The sequence below is a fragment of the Parasteatoda tepidariorum genome, chromosome 4 (assembly GCF_982258835.1).
Source record: "Parasteatoda tepidariorum strain Cologne lab strain chromosome 4, Ptep-v5.0, whole genome shotgun sequence".
Classification (NCBI taxonomy): Eukaryota; Metazoa; Arthropoda; class Arachnida; order Araneae; family Theridiidae; genus Parasteatoda; species Parasteatoda tepidariorum.
The window spans coordinates 64,672,485-64,695,398 of NC_141758.1; the positions used below are offsets into that span (position 1 = coordinate 64,672,485).

The 22,914-nt window shown below is 28.3% G+C and overlaps 1 protein-coding gene across 1 annotated transcript in view; it reads right to left on the minus strand.

Annotated features, from left to right (window-relative positions):
• LOC107438641 (uncharacterized) overlaps positions 1-18,635 on the minus strand; it is a 583,728-nt gene extending 565,093 nt beyond the window's left edge. Inside the window, exon 1 of the mRNA XM_071182379.2 lies at positions 17,914-18,635. The gene's annotated coding sequence lies outside the window, so the exon portion shown is untranslated. The remainder of the gene's footprint in view (positions 1-17,913) is intronic.
• Positions 18,636-22,914: the final 4,279 nt, after the last annotated feature.

A 22,914-nucleotide genomic window follows, 5' to 3' on the forward strand; every position in this document is an offset into this window, starting at 1 on the left:
GTTATATGACAAATTATTAAGAAATATTAACAATAAAAAAATTTACTTCACTTGGAAACATTATGCATTATTATTTGTACATTTTTTTGCAAATGAAAAAGCAGTTTAAAAGCAGTCAAAATGACTTCCTTGGACAATCTTGTGTAAGATACGATATTAATATTGTTCTAGTATTTGAAGGATATGAGTTTTTCAAATAAATATAAATTTTTGAATTTCCCTTTAACAAAATTGAATTCAGAGTAAGATTTGCTTGTTTTTGTGATTTTCTGTAACTCATATAAGAGACAAGGTGCAAAACTAGACAAGGCCTCAACAATTATAATTCGATAAAAGTTTTTACGCACGCGCGTTTCCTTCACACATCCTTCTACCCTATAATCAAACAACGAGTGAAGAGAAATTACCATTCTTTAAAAACCTTTTTTTCTTTTTTCTTTTCATCTTTTCAGTCAGACAACTTTGAATGAAAATCTAAATTGAAATGAGGATAATTTACTGAGATTCAATTGCCACTTAATCTTGACATCATCAGGAAAAACACTACTTCTCTGAGCACGAAAAAATATATATAATTAGGATTTTAAAAGTTTGTGTTGCATTATATTGACCTTTGATGAATATATTTATCTTACATAAATATGTTTAAGGTAAGAACTATAGTTTATGTATAGAAGAAAAATAAATTTATATTTGTCATTATTTGTGTGAATAGAAATATCAGATTTTCGTGCACATTTTAACGTTTTAAGATTATTATAAAAGTTATTTATATAGCGATATAAAAATAATCGAAGCAAAGTGATTAAGTTAATTATGTAAGTTTAAAAGTTAATTATTACATTTGATGAATATATTTATTTTATAATAAATGTGTTTATGGTGCGAACCAAGTTTTGTATGGAAGAAAAGTTAATTTATATTTGCCTTTTTTTGTGTGAACAAAAATATCAGATTTTTCTAAAAATATTTATGTTTTAAGATCATTAAAGCTAAATATTATGTAACGTTTTTCCTGCCTTCAACTTGAAATAAAACATAAAGAAACAGATTTTATGTCATATGCAATAAGCAAAATCTAAAAATTTGGAGAATACTATTTTAATTAAAATTGCAATAAATGCATTTTAATAATTTTTTAATTAATTATTTATTGTAAGTCTTACGTTATTGAGTATAATTATTAACTAATTTTGATTTGTTCTATTTTATCAATGTAATAAATAAAAGTTAAAAAATGAGAAAGACAATAACGCTGATATTTGACAAATAATCTATAAGAATATTAAAGTATTATTTCAAAATAAATTTTAATTTCAAATTTAAATAAATATAAATTGATGGTACATGGCGTATTAGTAAAATATTACACATTTGTTAACATTTATTTCAATTTCAAATCTTAATAATTTTGATGTAAAAAAGTAAAAAAGAAACATCTATGAACGATATAAAGGAAGTTTAAACTTTGTAATTTCCCCCAGATCAAACCATAAAAAACTTTATAATTATGCATTTTTATTTTTATCGCTTTCTCAATATTTCACAGTTGTTTACTGTTTATGCATTAATTAGAGTTTCATCAAGCTTATTGCTTCTATTCTTTTTTAAATTAAAAAGATGCATTACCGTTTTTAAGTTTCCAAATTTGATTCTGTTATGAATACACCAAATAGCTTCCAACAACTAATAAGCAGTTATCAAACCGATACAAAACTCTAAGTTTCTTGGATGCAGTTTTTAAAGTTGCAATTATAAATAAAAGATATACTTAAAAACACTAAAATTCAAAGAAAAGTTAATATAAATAGTAATATGAAAATATCTTCAGGTAAAAATGAATCAGTGCTCTCAAATAGCTCCTATTAACCATATAGAATAATATTTCTTTTGTTTCAGATTTTATAAAAATCCAGAACAATCAAATGCATGAGTGACCACTAATTTCTTATAACCATTCCTTTTGAATCACATAACATAAACAAAACAAGATGGTGGAGAAAAATGATTACGATTCCGCGCATATAATTTATTATAATTAATCTTTGGTCACTAGATCAAGTAGCAGTTTTATAACCAGACAGAAAATTCCGGGAATATTGCATATTAAGTTTATACTTTTGTTAAAGTTGTTTTGAAATAGATTAGTTTAGTTAAATATGAACTAAATGACATTGGCATACCTGGCGCTTATATTAGGATCTTGAAAAAGTTTTATTGGTAAATATAAATGGTTTGAAATTTTTTTAAATTTAAATAGGATATAAAAGCTGCACTGAGAAAAATTAAGAAGGAAAATAAAATTGAAAACCAAATACGAAATTATAAAAAAGCAAATGCTGAATATTCTCCTTTTACTGTTGCCACAGCAGTCTAGTTTCGAATAATGCATACATGAAAAAATATCGATTTAATATTATGTATAAAGCACAAAAAAGGAATGAAACGGACCACCCTGAATAACTTTTGATTTAATGATCAGATCTTCACGTGCTAGGATTCAATTTTAATGGTTTGAAAAGGTGACCTCAAATATGCTAATTAATTAGTGCAGACGATATTTCTGGTAACTAAATCAAACACAAAAACGTACTTTCTCTGAATAAATATATGTTTTTCTGACGGATTCGGAACATAGGGGTTAAGAAAAATACAGGAAAATTTAGGGGTCAGTCGCAATCTGGGAAATACGATTCCATTAGTTTGGTTTAGAAAACAGTTCAAAATTTGAACCTCTTAATTTTAATTTAATTTCGTGTATTTCGCCATGTTTCAATGACTGCTTAAGATATTTGAAAAAGTTTTTCTCTCAATTATACAAAAGAAGAATTTTTAATAAATATTTATTAATTTTTTTATATATTAATAATAGGGAAAAACATTCTGAATTTTAAGGTGTACAATTTTTACATCATTTCAAAGAATGCAATTTTGCATAGCAAAATAAAAAAAATTTAGTGAATAGTTCCTGGAATTCGAATTTTAAAGAATTTGTATTTTGCAGTCCTGCTTTAAATAATTTACACAAAGAGACATTTTTTGATTTATTGCTTTAACATCGCATCGAAAACAAAATTAGTTTTTGCTTCCTAAGAGCTTTACATGTCAAAATTGGCAACAAATTATGAAAAGTAAACGATAAAGCAGTTAAAAGTGGTAATAATTACAAGGTATGCAAATTTTTACACCCTTTCACTCTATGTAACTTTAAATGATGAAATATGGTATAGTCTGCCGTGTAGATCGTATGAAATAAAAATTTAAAAGCGTGTAAAAAGTTTAATTAATTTCAAGAGTGCTAAACTTTCGACTATTCTCTTACCTATGTTATTGAAACGATATTTTCTATACCTCATGGTCAAAGATCCAAATCCATAGATAAAAGAAATCATCTTCATAAAGAAAAAGAACGTTTTTATATATGATTTTGAAAATTAAAATATCTTCTGCACTAATTAATTATTCAAAGTTAAACTCACGAATCGTCCTAGTAAGTTAAAGATTATGCAAATTGTTCAATTTATTAGCTAAAAATTGCCCATCAGAAACATAATAGTAAAGAAAAGATAATTTTCTTCACAATCACAAGAAAAGAACTAGTGTGAGCCCTACTGAAAATACGGCAAATTTTTATAGTAATTAAATAAAGCTTATTTTTAATTCAAAGAAATGCACCATGCTATTTATAACTATACAAACACATTTACAATATGATAAGTTCAACAGAAACATAACATCTTATAACGTTTCTATTTTAGACAGAATTATTCTTCTATTTTAGACAGAATTATTTTTTTAATTTCACAATTTTTGCCAGGCATTACTGAAATAATAATTCGAGTCAATAATTCTGATAGGATTGAATTCAGGAAAGATAGATGAAAATTTTAAGTTGTTAAAACTTGGAATGAGTTTAAATAAGCCAAAAATAGCCAAATTATACAAAACTCTAAAGCAAAAACTAGAAATTTACGGTTTTAACCCGTTTATGATTAGAGAGAGAAACGGTGAAAAACCGTTTTGTCAACAAAACAGCTTTATACCGTCAAATATACCGGATGATCCTGAAACAATGCGGGTAGTTTTTACTCTGCAGACTACGCCACTCACGTGTACAAGTCTTCATGCTCCTAGTAACGGCATAAATGTTTGAAATATTCCAATAAAACGTTTTTTGGTATTAAATTTAAAACTAACTTGATTTATTTTAGCTTAGGTTACCTGACTAATAAATATTAATTACGCAAATATCCTTTTCGATCAATTAACAAGTTTAAAAGAATAGAAATCAAAATGAGTGATATCAGAGGAATAACATGTAATATACAAGTTACAGCATGCGTTGTCCAAGGTACAATACCCAGTTTTAACTATAGGATTGATTTTCTTAACATTAAAAAGTTTTCTTTTTCTGATGTTACAAAATTTGTTCTCAAAACTGAGGAAACACTGAGGAAAAAATTTATGGTAAAATTTACCATGTTTTTTACTCTATGGGAAGAACAAAAAGCTCGACAATTTTTATCGAAGCGCTTTGGTAATGATTTTGGTAAAATTAACAATAAAATATGGTTTTTATAATATATGATAAAATTTGGTAAATGAAGTAATTTAAACAAGAGGACTTGGAAAATAGCAAGAAAATTTATTATTATCTTTTTTTTTGTTGATAAATTTACTTTTGTGTTTTTATATACTATTAGTTTAGTATTTTTTACTAATTGTGCGGTAATAAAATCTATAAGCCATTACTACTAACTAAACTATAAACCAGGTAAACCATTACCTTATGATCGGAAAAACTTCCAAATGAATGGCTAAAAAACCGTACATTTATGGTTTTATTAAACATAATTGTGTTTCTTTTACTAGAAATGGCATTACCATATGGCACGTTGGTAATAATTTTAACAGTTTCTTTCTTCGATTAATGTTTGAGTTATTAACATTTGAATTAACATAATATTTGAGTTATTACTTACAACATAAAAAATTACAAATTAATCCAAGATACATTACTCTTTGCTCCGTTTAATCCTTCTTAAAAGCTATGAACTGTAAATAAGACAAAAATATATTTATGACAATCTTTTTTAAACAATATTTCCACATTTTTTCATTTTTTAAAAATTTATTTACTTTACATAGTTTTGTTTTCAAATTTTGATTATGTTCTCGATTACAAAAAGCTGTAAATCTATTTTTTTTTCGTTGCTCAACTTGAAAAATTTTCATAGGGTATAATTTATGCTTAGAGGAAAAAACGATAATAAGCTTTAAGATTTCAAAACCAATTTTTCATCAGTTATTTTCTATTAAAGAGCATTACGATATTATCCATTGGTTAAACTTCTGATAGCTCATAAACAAAGAAATATACATAATCCATATTAAAATAATAATGTATAGTCTCTTTTAGATGTTAAATAAAATTCACATAAAATTAAACAAATCTAAAATGATGTAAATCTTATTGATGCAAATATTAACATTTTTCTTAGTTCCAGGTATTGAACTATTTTGATAAATAAGGAAATAAACGTATTTACAAAGTTACATCATCTAAAGCACCACGTATAATTTATACTTAAATAAATATGAATTATCTTTCAATTAAAACAAATTTGAAATTTAAACCAAAAAAGTACATTATAAGTTGTTTTAATTTAAAAGGACGATATTCAATTCCTTTGGTGTTCTAGCCTTTTTGATTTTAATGATAATATTATTTGTTTCAATATCGTATTTTACATTCAAAAATGTAATTTTCTATTACATTTAGCTAAGAAACCTCGTTAATTTTTCATTTGAATAATAAACTCTTACCTTGTTTCCAACTTCCGCTTTACCTTTCACAAAACTAATATTCAATTCAGATGTATTATTATATTTCTAAATGTAATGCATTTACTTTCTATTACATTTTTTTTACATTTGAACATTTTATTTTGTATCAGATAAAAGTGAAAAAATATGCATTCTACGCAATTTTGAATGCATACGTGTTTTTATTTATAATAAGCCATATTGTTCAAGATTACAACACTTGAAATATTTATCATAAACAATGAAACAGCGTAATAGTTTTCTTTAGAAAATAACTTACAAATAGACCTATTTTTCAAAACTAATTTTCCACAAAATTTTCTGCATTTTAAAATTGCGTGCTATTCGATATTCATATTTTTGTGAACAGTTCACCTTCATCCGCAGAATCTTATAATTTTATAGCAAGCATAAATGTATTCTAGAAAACGCAAGGGACGCAAGATATTGTAAAAGGTAAAGGAAATGCTGATTTTGAAAACGATTATAAAAGCTTCATATTAAAATATCGTCTGCAAAAGGTTATTTTACTTCAACTTTGCACAGTTGAACAATGGCAACGCAGCTATTGTTCCAAACAGTGAAAGGGATATTTGGATAAAAGCCGCGGGTGTTTGGGAACTTATTCGGCATTCAAATTTAACAAAAGTATAAACAACAAAGAAAAAAATGGTAAATCTGAAACATTCAAAGAAGGGAAATAATGCAATAGGAAATAAACTGTTTTAAGTTTATAAAAAAGCAAAGAAAACAAAGCATTTAAAAGACTATGTGTCTCAATGTTTTTTATTCCATTGAAATAGCATAGTAGTTCCTGCATCAATCTAAAATATTTAACTCAACTTGAATTTATCACTATAAATTTCAGAACTTTTTAAATGTACATAATTTATTTTTATTTTTTTCTGGACATATATTTATTATCGTGTAAATTATTTTTAAAGTAAATGAAAATTGAACCAAAATTTAAAACGTAAGTAATATGCTTCTTAAATAGATGTATATTTTCCGCTTCCATTTAAAAAATAAAAACAATATTTTAATAGTAATTAAAAAAACTATTCAGTTTTTAAAATTTAAGTGTTTCAAATAAAATAAATATTAATGCAAATTTTTCGTCATAAGCATAATTTTGAAACATTATTTTAATGAATGTGTGCATTTTAAAACTATAATTTTTTTATTTTATTCAATGATATTGTTAGATTTAGGAAAAAGAAACAAAACTCATAACCTTCGTTCAAATAATAAAAGTATTTTCGGTAGCATTATTTTCAAGTAGGACAAATTTTCAATTCAATATGCTTTGCATGCTTAGTAATTGAACATTAAATATCAAAACTATGTGTTGCAAATATTAAATTTAACAAAAAAAAGAAGTTATGCGTATTTTGGAACTGAAATCCGTAAAAAATAAATTAAATTTTCTTAATGATTAATCATAACAAATTATTGCGATATTAAAATGTTAAATATTTGTTTACAAAGCAATATAAAACATCATTCAGAAAATATTTTTCTTTGAAAAGCAAAGTGCAAGTTTTAAAAAGATATTTTTATTGCATTTTCTAAAAATTATAGCACTGAAAATATGTATGAATAAATTTTCGATAATATGACAGAATCTATTAAAGTTAACGTCATACGAGGTTACTTAAGCCATTTTACTAAGGGTAACTTAAGTCATTTTACTAAGGGTAACTTAAGTCATTTTACTAAGGGTAACTTAAGTCATTTTACTAAGGGTAACTTAAGTCATTTTACTAAGGGTAACTTAAGTCATTTTGCTGTGTAATTTTTCTGGACGCTGATTTTAGCGGCACTATTTTGAATTTAATTGTTAATTTCCGTTCTATAAGTTTCTTTTTCTTGTGAAGTTTTTGATCTCCTATTTTAAAGCTATGTGTGTTTTAAAGGAAATCTTTGCTTACATTTTATATAAATTCTACATAGTTTCATGCGTTTCATGACTTGATTTACCAAATTCATAATTTTAAGTTGAATTCTCAACGGTCACTTTTAAAAATAATCTGAAACTGTTCTTTTATTATTGATTTACTTCATTGATTACATATTATTTTTAATATTAGATTCAGTGTTTCTTCTACGAGGCAGAATTGGCCAAAGATTTTCACAAAAGTATGGATATAATTATTGCAAAGATTTTCGCTATTGCATAGCCGATAACAATCAATAAATTTACTATTACAAATATAAATTTTTGCTGTTGTTGCTTATCCCCTTGGTCTAGAGCCCTAGACCAAGTCCAGAAGATCATGTCGCATTAGCGATCATGTCGCAAATTTAAATACTATTTCATATGAACTTGTTGACTGAATTTCAATCATTAATTTAAACATCTAAAAATTAAATAAAATATGAAAAACTCAAAAAATTTAAATTAATACTTTTTACGCTTTTAGTTTTGCCTATAAATCGCCAGCTAATAATAACCATACATTGAATTCTCGCTTTTGGCTTTATTTACCCAACAGTGATCAGTAAATTAAGTCACCATGTTTTATTTATTTATTTAGCATACATGTTTCCCAAAACTTTCAAGCAATTAAACATAGGGTGTAAGTATAGATTTAATCTTTACAACAATGAATGCTTTTCTAAAGCTAATGCTCTCGAATTAGCAGACGTTCTAAAATGCAAAGTGACTTGAATAACCCCAAATGACAAGGCTTAATACTTAGAATAACCGGCAGCAGTCTGTCCATCCAATTAACCGTAAAATTTAAGGGGGGGGGAGAAAATTTTTTTTCCACCTTTATGGTTTTGAAATCGTTTACAATTAATGGTTTAGAAACCGTGACGGTTTTTACGGTTTTTTAACCATTTACAACTAGCATGGTTCCAAAACAGTAGAAAAAAAGGAAGTTTCAGCTTAATAGTGCGGCCATCTATGCATTCATGAGAGCATATTTATAGTATAGTATAGCATAGCATAGCATAGCATAGCGTAGCGTAGCGTAGTAGAGTGGAGTGGAGTGGAGTATAGTACAATATAGTACAGTATAGTACAGTATAGTACAGTACAGTACAGTATAGTATAGTATAGTATAGTATAGTATAGTATAGTATAGTATAGTATAGTATAGTATAGTATACAGAGATGCCAACTTGCTCCGGACAGCAAATATATATTTTAAAGTGTCAGTTTTATCAATTGTGATTCTTGGTTTAATAAATTCAATTTAGTAGGTTTTTATTCACCACTATTTCTAAATAATTCGTGGGCTTATATAATTCACCACCTTATGGTAATTTGTCATGCTATACCTTTTAAAAAGCAAGCAAAAAATGTTAAATATTTGCAAAATTTACTTTATAGTTATTTACCATTTTTATAATTATTTTGGCATGTCCGGAGCAGTTGGCATCTCTGAGTATAGTGTAGTATAGTATAGTATAGTATAGTAGTACAGTATAGTATAGTAGTATAGTATAGTATAGTATAGTATAGTAGTATAGTATAGTAGTATAGTATAGTATAGTAGTATAGTATAGTATAGTATAGTATAGTATAGTATAGTAGTATAGTATAGTAGTATAGCATAGTAGTATAGTATGGAGAAGAAATAGTGTGGTGTCAACACTGGGACTCGAAACACAATTCTGTCGCTCATGAGTTTTATCATATTAGCCCTCTCTGCTGTAATATGTACCTATCATGAAGGAACTAAGTGTCTTCTATGAACTTATTATTTTCATAAAAATGTTTCCACATCTATATGGATACTTCTATTACAATGAGACAAAGAAAGTCTTCATTTCTTTTTCGTGTTGTCAACAAAGAATTGAAATATCAGGCATGTGTGCTGTAATAAGTATGAATGCGTAAACATTACATGTTTACAAATTTCAGAATAAAAATTCTTGTTTCGGGGCAACAACAAAAAGTTAAGACAAACTGAGTTATAAGTCAGGGTGAATTAAAAGCTAAGGTGAATAAAAGTGAATAGTTCATATCACCAAACAAAGGGTACTGAGCCGCGATGGCTCAGGGGATAGAGCGTTCGCCTTCCAATGAGGCGAATTGGGTTCGAATCCCAGTCGATACGAATTCCTCATCCGGCTTGCACCTACCACAGTGCTGACGTGAAATATCCTCAGTGGTAGACGGATCATGGATTAGAGTCCCTTTGCCGTCAGGGAAACCGTGGGAGGTTCTCATGGTCTTCCTCTCCATGTAACGCAAATGCGGGTTAGCTCCATCAAAAAGTCCTCCACGAAAGGCAAATTTCTCCCAATACTCAATCCAGGAGTTCCCTTGTCTTCTGGATTGGGTTCAAAATTACAAGGCTACGGAGTTGAACATTAGTAATCGTAAACCCATAAAATTGGATCGGCTGTTCAACGATGGCTATTAAAAAAAAAAGAGTTCTATTTATGTTTTAAATATATCTATGTGAGTTGGATGCTAATAATTTTTTCATAAAAAATAATAGCTTTACCGTAATTGTGCAATATTCTGAGCTGTGTTTTTGACAAACTTATGAACAAACTTTAATAGTAATTTTTTAAAGCATAATCATTGTCTCGTTCCTGCAAGTTTTTCTACTGTATGCCATTAAATTCAAATTAAATAGTTTTTACTACAACTTATCATTAACTAAATATTTTAATTTTTTAAAAAGGAATCAGTTTTAAAGATTTGATAATTGGTTTAAATTCTTACGATCTAGAACATATTTTAAATGGATTTAACTTAGTACCCAGCAAAGCGGATATGGTCTGCAAATCAAACCATATAAGACAGCATAAAAATCGCCGGTTCTTAGGAAGGGTCATCGAACAAAAAGCAAAACCCACTAGTTGTATTAAAAGTCAAACAATTATACTCTGGCTAAATAGTTTTGAATTAGTAGTGTGTTTTAGTTTTAAGTAATCACGCTTTTTACAAACATAATTTTGTGACAATTATTATCCAAACATAAGTTATGGTTGGTTAATCATGATGAGGCGATTTAATGTCGGGCTTGCGTAACATATTAAGTTTTAGTCAGAAAGATTTAAAACATGAAACATTATCAGTTTAAAATATAAAACTGCTAATTCATTATATTTTCTATTTTAAATACTGGGGGGAAAATAGTGATTTTGGAAAAGGGCACAGATGGTCATAATTCCTTTACAAGCATGTGAAAAAAACATATTTAGTTTTAAAATAATAAAAAAATGGCTCATCTTAGGAAAAAGTTTTATTATCCTGAAGAGAAAATTACCTTTTATTTTAAACCTTAAATTGAAATAATATTTCTATAATATTATTAATAATATTATTGAAATAATATTATTAATAATATTTTCAAATCTTTAATTTTAAAACTATTTTTGTAATCTAAATACTGTTAAAGTTTAAATTCGAATAATATTTTTAAAACCTTAATACATTTAATATGAATAATTAAAAGCATAAAAAAACATTATTTTGTATTTGTAAGTGAAGTATTGTTAATTCTTTTTCCAGAGATTTACAAAGCTTAAAATTTGAATATATTTGTATCGTATTTATATACTGCTTACATAAACAAGAACTTCTACTAAAATTTAAATTAATAATATTTCCAGAAACTATGTTTATTACTAATGTTAGTAGCAACTATTATAGAAATGCCTAAACTGATGTCACTTCACTGCTTACTTGTCCACTAAAAAATCCATCAATGATCAATGAGTTACAGATATCAACCAATAGTAATACTTTCAATTGAGATTTGAATACGAATCGTCCAATAGGAAAAGAGAAACGACAAATGATTGATTTATTACACTCAGTGATATAGTTCAGCATCTGACTTGGACATCTCTAAACTTTGTATTTTTTTATACTTCCTTCTTTCAATTCTTAGACATTATTTAATTTTTTTATACTTTTTTTCTGTATTTTAAGGAACAATCATTTCACCAATTGAAGTATTTCTGGATAATTGTTCCTAAAATTCATTTATTCGTTTTTGTTCATCCGATCACTCCCATGGATTGTTGAACAAAATGAGAATAATTAAATATATCTTTTGTAATTAAAAAAATAATATTTCTTAATAAATATTTTTTTAAATTGAAAAACTAACTTCATTCTTCGAAACAGAAAAGAAATAAATATATTTTAGCTTTATTAAAAATATATATATTTTTAATTAATAAATATATTTTAGCTTTATTAAAAAATAAAACCTTCACAACTAAGTTAAATTCTTCGTAATAGAAAACAAATATTTATTAATGAATGTTTTTTAGCTTTCCAGTAAAAAACTATTCGACAAAAATGAGCGAAATAGCCATTCACACATAATTGCTTCCACGTGTCTGTTCCGAAATCAGTGATTTAGGACAAATCCGACAAATCTGGAATTAAGTGCTTCAAAACCGTAAAATATCTTTTTTCAGCTACGGTTAAAGTGAAATGAAATTATCAACTGTTTAACAATGTCTCCAACGTTAGGTGAGTTGTACTCGGATTATATTTTAATCTGATCTGTTCTAAATTTGTGAGAAAACAAGCATCATCGCGGGTCAAACTTATTAGTTTTGTCCTTTTTTTAACACAAATGTTAACTTTATCTTAACTGTTAAGTACATTGTTTACTTTAATGAACCATTTATTCATTTTTAAACGTTTTATCGTTTTAACATTTAATAAAAATTAAAAGAATAAATTACTGTGAATAAATGCTATTTATTTAGAGTAAATTAAAAATAAATTGCAAACTAATAGTGAGATTATTTCTTGATATTTCTAATAATATTACAATTTTTATAAATAAAATTACTTCAAAAAATGTATATTTTGTTTTTAAGTAACTGTTAATGTTTCAAGTTATTAAAAACTCTGTTTGAAATGCCAAAATTTTAATTTTTGAGTTAATACTTTAAATATGAAAATCTCATAATTTTTAACTCATTTTAACTTTCTTTTTCACTAATATTACAAATACATACTAACAAAAATACCCTAAGCATATTACACTGGGGAACAAATTGTTTTTTTTTCTATTGTACGAGATTTTTCAACGGATCAAGGATATTTTCATGTCGCTGATTTCAAATCTGTAATCGGTCTCTCGTCGGTATTTTTCTCCCTCCAAATGACATTTTTAGACTATTTTTTTAGAAATGCACAAGTTTACAAACGTTAAGTGGGAGAATCATATTAACAATCTATGAAAAGGTACCATTAACATCGAGTTAACATGTCTTATATACTAGTGAATTGGAATTGTATTTCTGTAATGGTAGACACACTACAATACTCCCCCACCAGAGTTATAGCTATGATAGAATTCGATGAACGGATACCACTCATTGTTTTTTTTTGTGAGAAGCCGGGGGAACTGTATTACGATCACTGTACTTTTGAGTGATGATCGTGAGAGCTGTATTAAGTTCCCGGTCGTGGTCACTACTGTGTTGTCTTCAGCAGTCGAGTGAATACGTGAATATAACATGGGGTTGCATAAATGTTGCGACAAGCTTCTAGAGGAGTTAGAGGACAACAATAGGATTAAAAATGCATAGGGGCCCATGCCGGAAAATGTCATCATATGCCACTAGGGACGCTTCCCCATTATGAACATTTCTTTCGCGTGCTTCTAAGCATAAATAGAGAAGCGCCTCTAATAATAGAGAAGCGCTTCTAATAATAGTGAAGGCCCCTAATAATAGCGCATTATAGGAAAGCACCCCTAGCCGCTTACAACGACTTTTCCGGGCATCAGTTTTTATGAAATTTTAATCCTGATGACTCGCCTTAACTGCCCTGGATGTTTGTGGCAGCCTTTACTGTTACCCTGTTATATATAACATTTTTGCACTTGTGGCTTTCGACGAAAAATAGACTAAAAATATCATTTAAAACAAATATGTTGCTTCAGAAACAAAACTCCTTTCAGATTTGAAACCCTCCTACCCGAATCAGGCAAGATCAAGTATTTGTATAAATGCAACAAAAATTTGTGCCCCAGTAAATATTTTCAAATTTACAGAAGAACATTCACAATAACTCTCATATTATCTTTGTTTCAATTTCAAATATATATATATATATATATATATATATCCGCTGGCCAAATATTTTTATATATTTGGCCAGCGGAACTCAACAGACTGAAAATCTAAATTTTATTTTGCTTCCACATCCACATTTTAAGTCCACATTTAAACAATATTTTTAAGAGATATATTCCAATTTAGTATAATGATATGGAAAAGAGAGAATCTTATAGATAATCAAAAAGAATATGATTGAAGGTTCTCAAATAATTTTCTTTACAGTTTCTATCTTGCAGATTTGGTTCGCGATTCTATTCGGATAAATTGTAAGCCTAATCCTTATGCCTAGTAATTAAAATTTCATTCACAATTTTGTTTTCAAAATTCATGTTAATTTCATTTTGTCAAAACTTTTTAAAGTTAATCGAACTTATTTATTGTTTAATAATTGCCAAAATGATCAAGTTTAGATGCAAATAAAATAAAATATGTTTATCATAAAATTGTTGATAATATATTAAACAGTAATAATAATTGAAGTAATTGAGTAATAAGGTAATATAAGTTTCCCATGAAATAAAGAAATATTTCAATTTTTTAAAAAAAATAGATTAAAAAACCATTAGTTAATCAAATGAAAAAAAAGCAATTCATACCAGAGAATACTATAGGAAAGAATGATAAATAAATATTGCAGATAAATTTTTTTAAATTAGAAATAATGAATAATAGTACAGGTAATGAGCAGGTAAACAATACAGTGCTAAATCTCATTAATTTTTTTCGGATGACAATCAAAGTAAAAATTAGATCATACTCTTGGCTTTTTGGCCAATAAGATTAAAGAGACATTAATTAAAAATGATTTTACGCCATACTATTTTCTCAAAAAAGGTAGAAAAAAATGTTTAAAGCCTAAAATGAAATTATTAGAGAAACTGTTTAATTTTAGAGCCGGAATTGTCCTAGAGATAGAGCCTCCGCTCTCCATCGAGGAGACCTAGGTTCGAATCCCCACGTACGATTCATATACTGCTCCCGTCTCGCACCAGCCTCAGTGTTGACGAAAAACATACCAATCAATAAACTGATCATAGTTTCGAGTTTGCTGGCAGTCGAGCTATTCATTGAAGGTGTTCGTATTTTCTCTCTCTATGTAACGCAAATGCTGTCCAATTATACTCAAAAAATCTTCCACAAAAGCAGATTTCTCCCAATGATTGAGTTAAGAATTCTTTTGATCTCCTGGGCTGGGCTTAAATTACGAACCACCGCTATAAATCGACTGATCAATACCGGCAATAAAATAAAATCATTTGGTTCACATTTTATTATCTAAATAATTTAGTAATAAGAAAATTTCCTCAATATAAAAACATAAAAACCATTCCAGGTATTATTATATTTTTTTTGTAATATTTTTTCGGAAGGAATAATACAAAATAAACAATTGGATGCCTGCAAGCGACGTCTTCGTAGGTAAATCTTAGCATTTTCGATTCAGCAAATGAGGTTCGGTACGCACGTGTGACGTCAGATATCGAGTTAAATCACGTGGCAAGGCACTTCTTCTCTTATTGCAAGTACTCAATTTTCAAATATCGAAATTCAAGACTTAACTGAAATTTCAAAATTCAAATTAATGGTTCAAACCCTCGAAAGACTTAGCAGATTTCCTTTATCATTAAACTTCATGATCGTTAACTAAGAAAAATTTTGAATTAAGCTTAAAAGCTAGAAATATTATTTTTAAAATACGCTTTATATTGCACAGGCATAAAATTAACGAAGGCCAAGTTTTTTTTAAAAATGCGAGAGCTAGTTAGAGTAGCATCTTGAAATTTCTAAGTAAATAAAAAAAACTTGTGTCACAATTGTTTAATTTTTACCTCCATGGGTCATTATGAACATTTCTGGCCTTCATAGCCATATAACATTAAATCCAACTTTAAAAAAAGGTCAAGCTTCAAACTAAACTGAATGGCTCGACAGCCCATAGAGGGCCAAGGCCTACCGTGCATATCTCAGTTTTCTTGACCTTGTGCTGTGGGGTGCAGGAGTGTGGACTCCCCCTCCCCCAGTGTTTAGTCCACAAGCATGCTTGGTATGCTCGTTTTATCGACCCACTGAAGGGGTGAAAGTCTGAGTTAACCTTGCCCGGCCTGAGATATCAGGCTTCATTAAATGAAACTAATCTAGCATTGCGTCACATGTAGAGGAAAACCGCGGAAACTTATTACACGACATTTGGACATTGCATGAAGTGATATTAACTGATTCGATGAATTTGTTAGGACATATAATGGGGAAAATGTGGGATCTGAAAAAATGAAGAGGAAGAGAGGGTGTCAGGCACCAAAATGGGAGTCTATAACTAGATCTATAACATGGGGCTAAGACATATGATGAAAAGGCAAGTAAAATAAGTATAAATGGGATAAAGGAAAAAATTTGCAAAACTACATTTTATATATATATATATATATATATATATATATATATATATATATATATATATATATATATATATGTATATATATATATATATATATATATATATATATATATATATATATGTATATATATATATATATATATATATATATATATATATATATATATATATATATATATATATATATATATATATATATATATATATATATATATATATATATATATATATATATATATATATATATATATATATATATATATATATATACAAATGGCATCGAGTTACGTAAGTACATCGTGAATTAACACATGATACAACAGGCAAATCATAAATCTGTGGCTCTGCTAATGTGATAGACCAGACGTCCTGGTAAGTATCACTCGTTTCTGGATTGTTGCTACACGACAGACCCAAACGAATGTCAACAATCATTTATTCTTATATTTAAAAGTGGTGACAAATTGAGTTCTTTTTAAGATTTTACCATCACTTAAATAAGTATTGTGTAAACAAGTTTGCAAAGAGTCCGATACATGTATAGCGCAAAAAGCATAAAAGTTAGGAAATAACCACTGATTTATAAATGGATTGACATGAGGATATTTCATATCAGCGATATGGTTAATAGCCATATGCAGTCAGAAACCATACGACCATAGATCTAGTACGCGAACCTGTCACCAGCCCAAATGGGATTTGAACAGAAATGAGAACTATAGCATTTACCATTTACTTCTCCCAAGTACTTTATGTAGCAAGTACTCCTCCCTAGTATCAATTAGGTACCCAATACCTTCTAAATACCTACTTTTGCCTAGCATACTTTTAAAATATATTTTATTTATTTATTTACTTTTTAAAAAAAGAAGAAAATTTGGTCACGAGTGTTTCTTTATTAACATTCATTTTGTTAAAACAAGATATTCTATAATTAATTAGTAATATAAATATGCATATTTGAACTTGAAGTCAAGGGACGGTGATTGCTAACAGAATTAAATATCCACTTGGTCTTAACGAATACGTACTACTAATTTTTAATCGGTGTTTTTCATTTTTATTGTGATACCACTTTTTGCGGCTTAGAATTAATAGGTTTAATTGTAGAAAGGCTTGATTTAGACGTCAATTATTTTGTAAAATAATATAAAGCACAACTCTTTTTCTCGGCTCCAAGTGTAAACATTATACGCTAAGGCAATTCGTTATATAGAAAAAATAGTATTAAATACATTTATAAACCACCATTTACATTAAAATTATAAAATAATCAGATAGTCAATTAGAAAAATAGATCCTATTCTTTTACCTTCATAAGCTACTTATTAAATAAGACAGTAATAAATTAACGACTTGGACAATTACTTTTAAAATCACTAGAATTTTTTACTCCAGTTTACGAATAAATAAGCGTAAAAACAAATAACCTTTAAAAATCAGTTTAACAGAAGAGAAAAGGTAATGCTGTGATATTGTCCCCTTAAAAAAACATTTCTTTTTTTAATTTTTCTCTGGTAAAACAAAACTCAAAAATAAAAATCACAATAGCAACTGTTTTTAGTCATCAAATTGTCAAAGTGAACTTAATTACCATTGAAAGCTAAGATATAAACAAAAGATATTCCTACCTGTTGCTTCAGTTTTAAAATAGATCCTTCCTTTTGTTTATCAGTTTTGCTGTAGTCACAAGTATCCAATAACAGTGAATATATTTTATAAACAAATAATATTTCCTATATCAGCCTAGTTTCACTTTTAGTTTCAGTTTAATTATTAAACCAATCTTCAAAAGTTGCTGAATCACCAAAAGAAGTTTTGTACTTCGAAGAAAATAACACTATTCTATAGACTAAGAACAGTTACAGTACAGTTTTCTATAATTAGATGCATACAGCTGTACTTCGTATAAATCTAGTACACATACATTATTCAATAGATTTCTTTACGTATCCCAATGAAGCTTTATTTGAATCAAAATGTTGTCATCAATAAAATTCAATATGCATCAAAAAAACACCAAAATTTTGTTTCTATATATCATATATTACTGTGACAATAAGTCTTTTGAAATTATTAATTTGTCACTAATTTTTAATAACAAATAATAATGATGAAAAAATGAAAAAAAAGATAGTGCTGAACAATAATTAAGTCATATAATCCTCCCAGATTGTTGCAATAAATTCACTAAACTGAGTCCTATTTTTAAAACGAATCACAACACAGTTTTCAAAAACCACGCTGTCACTGAATGTAAACAAACACAAAAAAACATGCCGATATTCATCTACTCCGGGGAAACGGTAATAACTCACTGATGAATGATGCGAGATCGTTTGACTGCATTCTCACGTGCTTTTGTGATCAGCGGAGCATTTAGATGAAGTTCCGAGAGGGGGCGCCACTCTCAATGAGTAACTGAAATCAGAGAACAGTTATTGGAATATGGAAAGAACTTTGAGAACCGGGAAAATCAACATTGTTGTACGACGGAAAATATCGTTTGCTCTTTGTTTCTGCGTGTCAATTTTGGACAAAGGTGTTTTTCTTACTAAACACCTGCTCAGGGGCATAAATCTCTCATTTAAAAAATATTACAACTTCAAAAAAATAATTTAAAACTTTGTTTATAAACTTAAAATAATAATACAATTTCATTCCAGGATTGTGAATACACACTCATTTTCTTTCCTATATAAAATCAGAAAAATAATGGACATTATTGGGTGCTAAGTAGCCGAAATTTATTATTTCTTCCTATTCTAAGCTTAATATCAAAATTTTAGCTTTGAATTAATAAAGGTAAAAATTAGAAAAGAAAATATGACTGAAAGGAAATGGTAGCGTAAGTGTCAAAATTAATATTCCAATCACTAAATTAAGCTTTCCAATAAAGAAATTTTCTTTTCTTTTTTTTATTGCTTTTTTAATGTTTTAGTGATGTGCTTCTAGGAAGCACTGGACCTAATCAAATTCTATATTCCTATGCGCAAAGGTTTTGTTTACTTGTGAACAATTTAAGAAAAAAATAGAAAAACTAAGTTTAAAATTAAGAGAAAGATAAAAAATAAGTAATATTTTCAACAAGTGCGACAATATCAATTTTTGAAACATTAGAGAATTCTCCTTGTACCGCTTACCAACTACCAATAAGCCACCCAAAATTCCATTTTTATCAGTTTAGATTCCTTATCAAAAATAAAGTAGGAAAAAAAAAACATTCGCAATAACTATTTCAAATAAGCAGGGGAAAGAAAGGTTATTGAAGTCTGAGAAAAACGAGATGAAAAACATCGAAACTAATTTAATTTCCTGATTAAGTTTGAAAGCATTTCGAATTATTCGCTGTTTCATCCAAAACTCAAATAAGTTTTGATATAATTAGTGCCTCATTTTACAGTAATAATAGCGTTTTCAATTTCATCTGGCTTAAATATTGATTTGTGACTTCTAATGTGCGTGCAATCTTTTTAGTTTATTTTTGACAAGGATTTTAAAAATAAACATTCTTTATAGAATACCTTATATATTATATTATTATTCGCAATTTGATAGTTGAAAAAAATTTTCTTATAACTACTGTCACTATACCACCCAATTAAAATCAGATCAACTGTTATAGACATCTTAGATGACAATTATCTTTAAAGAAAAACAATACGCACGGACAAAAAAAATTATTTTAGATTCAAGTATTGAAAAATACTCAAAACAATTACATTTTGCGGTAAAAAAAAATTTATTTTATTTTCAAGACCAAAACTGCTTTTAATTATATAAATTTAAGTTTATAGAATTAAGTAGAGCAGTACAATAAGTGTGTAAGTGGTATACTGGTGGGACTACTTGGAGAAGGGGTTAACTTATAAGGGGTTTTATCTATTTGATTTTTCCAGTTTGATATATTTATCATGAATATCAAATATAAAACTTAATAACAATTACTTACATATGATTACTGATTAACTTATAGAAATGATCATACGGTACTACATGAGGGGACCTTGCTGACACATCGGCACTCTTCCATAAAAAATTTTAATGATTATTTTGCAGAAATGTTGCTAAATTTCCTTGACACTGCATTCAGTTTCATCATTCAACCTTAAAGAAAGAAAACCCGACATCATTAAGTTTCGTGATTAAAGCGGCCAATTCTAATAAAAAAATCAGTAAATTAAATTACCAGGGAATGAAACAACAATGCTCAAAATATATATCAAATGGAAAACATGTTATTATTTCTATTAACACTCCACCCTATAGAATGAACTTCTTAAAATTAAGCTAAAATGAGTCAAAATCAAACTCATTATAGAGTATGGTGAAATGCTTAAAATAGAAACAGCTCTGAGAATATATATATATATATATATATATATATATATATATATATATATATATATATATATATATATATATATATATATATATATATATATATATGAAATATTTACGTGTAACAGGGACAACGTCATAATGGGAAGCGGAGTCGGTGGAGTGGAGAAAAAACCACGAAAACCTCCCACGGTTACCTTGACGGTAAGGGGACTCTAACCCATAATCCGTCTACCACTGATCGTATTGTACGCCAGAACTGTGGTCAGTGCAAGCCGGATGCGGAATTCGTATCAACCAGTCTTCACTGAGATTCGAACCCGGTTCACCTCAAGAGAGAGAGGACCTTATTTCCCCCACTACTTATAAATATTTTAAATGGTTTATAAGATGCCAGATTAAGAAATGGGCATGTTCCAAAGTACTTATCAAGGTCTTAATGAAAGATTTATATTTTAAAGGTCTTATAGGAAAAAAGGTCCCCCTCTCTCTCTCTTGAGGTGAGCCGGGTTCGAGTCCCAGCGAAGACTGGTCGATACGAATTCCGCATCCGGTTTACACTGACCACAGTCCTGACGTACAATACGATCAGTGGTAGACGGATTATGGGATTATATATATATATATATATATATATATATATATATATATATATATATATATATATATATATATATATATATATATATATATATATATATATATATATATACTATTTGCTTTCTATTCTATTTGAATTCTATTTGTTTTTAAAATTTCGTTTTAATTTGCTGCTGCTCCATGTATTTCGCACAAAACTCAAATGTTGAAGGGTTATGCAGAAGATACCAAATATACTAATTTAGACATAACGTATTATATTGATATATATGGTAATTATTAAAACTGCACCAGTTGTAATTCCGATGCTGTGAAAATAACTTTCGACTTCTCAAAAAGAATAAGTACCGGAGTAAATTACTTGATAGTGGTAAATTTTGACTATTGTGAGTTGGTCGCTAGCAATAGCATCGTGCCAAGTGATTCTGATGGAATAAACTACGAAAAACGCGTTTTGCTAAATAACGTAAAGCCTCCGGAAAGAGCAACAAATAATAATAAATATAAAAAAATAATAATTTAAATTATTTTAGCTTTATTAATTGTATCGGCATATGCCTTTCAGTCTTATGCACTACTTCGCAATTCTGTTCAGTACATATTTGTTGATTCTTTTACCCCATAACAAGTAAGAATGTTCAGTTAGTTTGTACTCGTAAATAAACATAACGCCAAGATAGGAAAGTTTGCAATGAAGTGCAATAAACTTTGTCTAATTAGATTTTCTTTTCGAATATTTGATCGTTATAAACTATTTAAGTTTAAACCTTGTCACCTTTGATGATGTGTGCACAATTTTGGATAATCCTTTTTTACAATGCCTTTTTAATAACCCAGCTATTCGTCATCATTTATTTCATTGGTATCATTTTATAGCACAAACAGCGAGCAGGTAAATTTTTGTGTTAATTTTTCACAACTTTTAGTATATATGAAGTAATATTAATTTTGCAAAGAAATAAATTGCGTAAATAAACGTAAAAAAATTGCCAAAGAATTATATTTCTAAACAATATAGTTAAATGTATACCAATTTTTTAATTATTTACAAAGTGTATATAACCATATCTTGAACATATAGAATATTCGACTATGTCATAGTATTACTTCATTAAAAACTTAATTCTCTTCAAATAATAGTCGACATGCTTGAAGTGCTAAAAAACAGGCAACCATTTTCAAGACTTGCCCGATGTGAATGAGAAGAAAAAGTGATTTGAAATATAAAATGCTAAGTTGCCAACGAAAAATAGAAAAATAATGGGTAATTCTAAATTTTAAACAGCATTAGAAAAACCAAACTAGCCGAGAGAGATTGTTGTTGTTCATTTACGTCGCACTAGAGCTGCACAATGGGCTATTGGTGATGGTCTGGGAAATATCCCTAAGGATGATCCGAAGACAAGCCATCACAATTTTGATCCTCTGCAGAGGGGATGGCACCCCTGCGTCGGTAGCCCAACGACCTGCACGCGAAGTCGAGCACTTTACGGTAGAACATTTTAACGAGGACCCATACCGCACACCCTTGATCCCTACGTAGACTGATCCAAGTGATCACCCACCCGCACACTGACGGCAGCCAGTGATGCTTGACTTCGGTGATCTGCTGGGGACCGTGTCTTAACAATCAGTTCACTGCGGGACCTAGCCGAGAGAGAGAAAAACAGAGCAAGAAAAACCACAGTGGC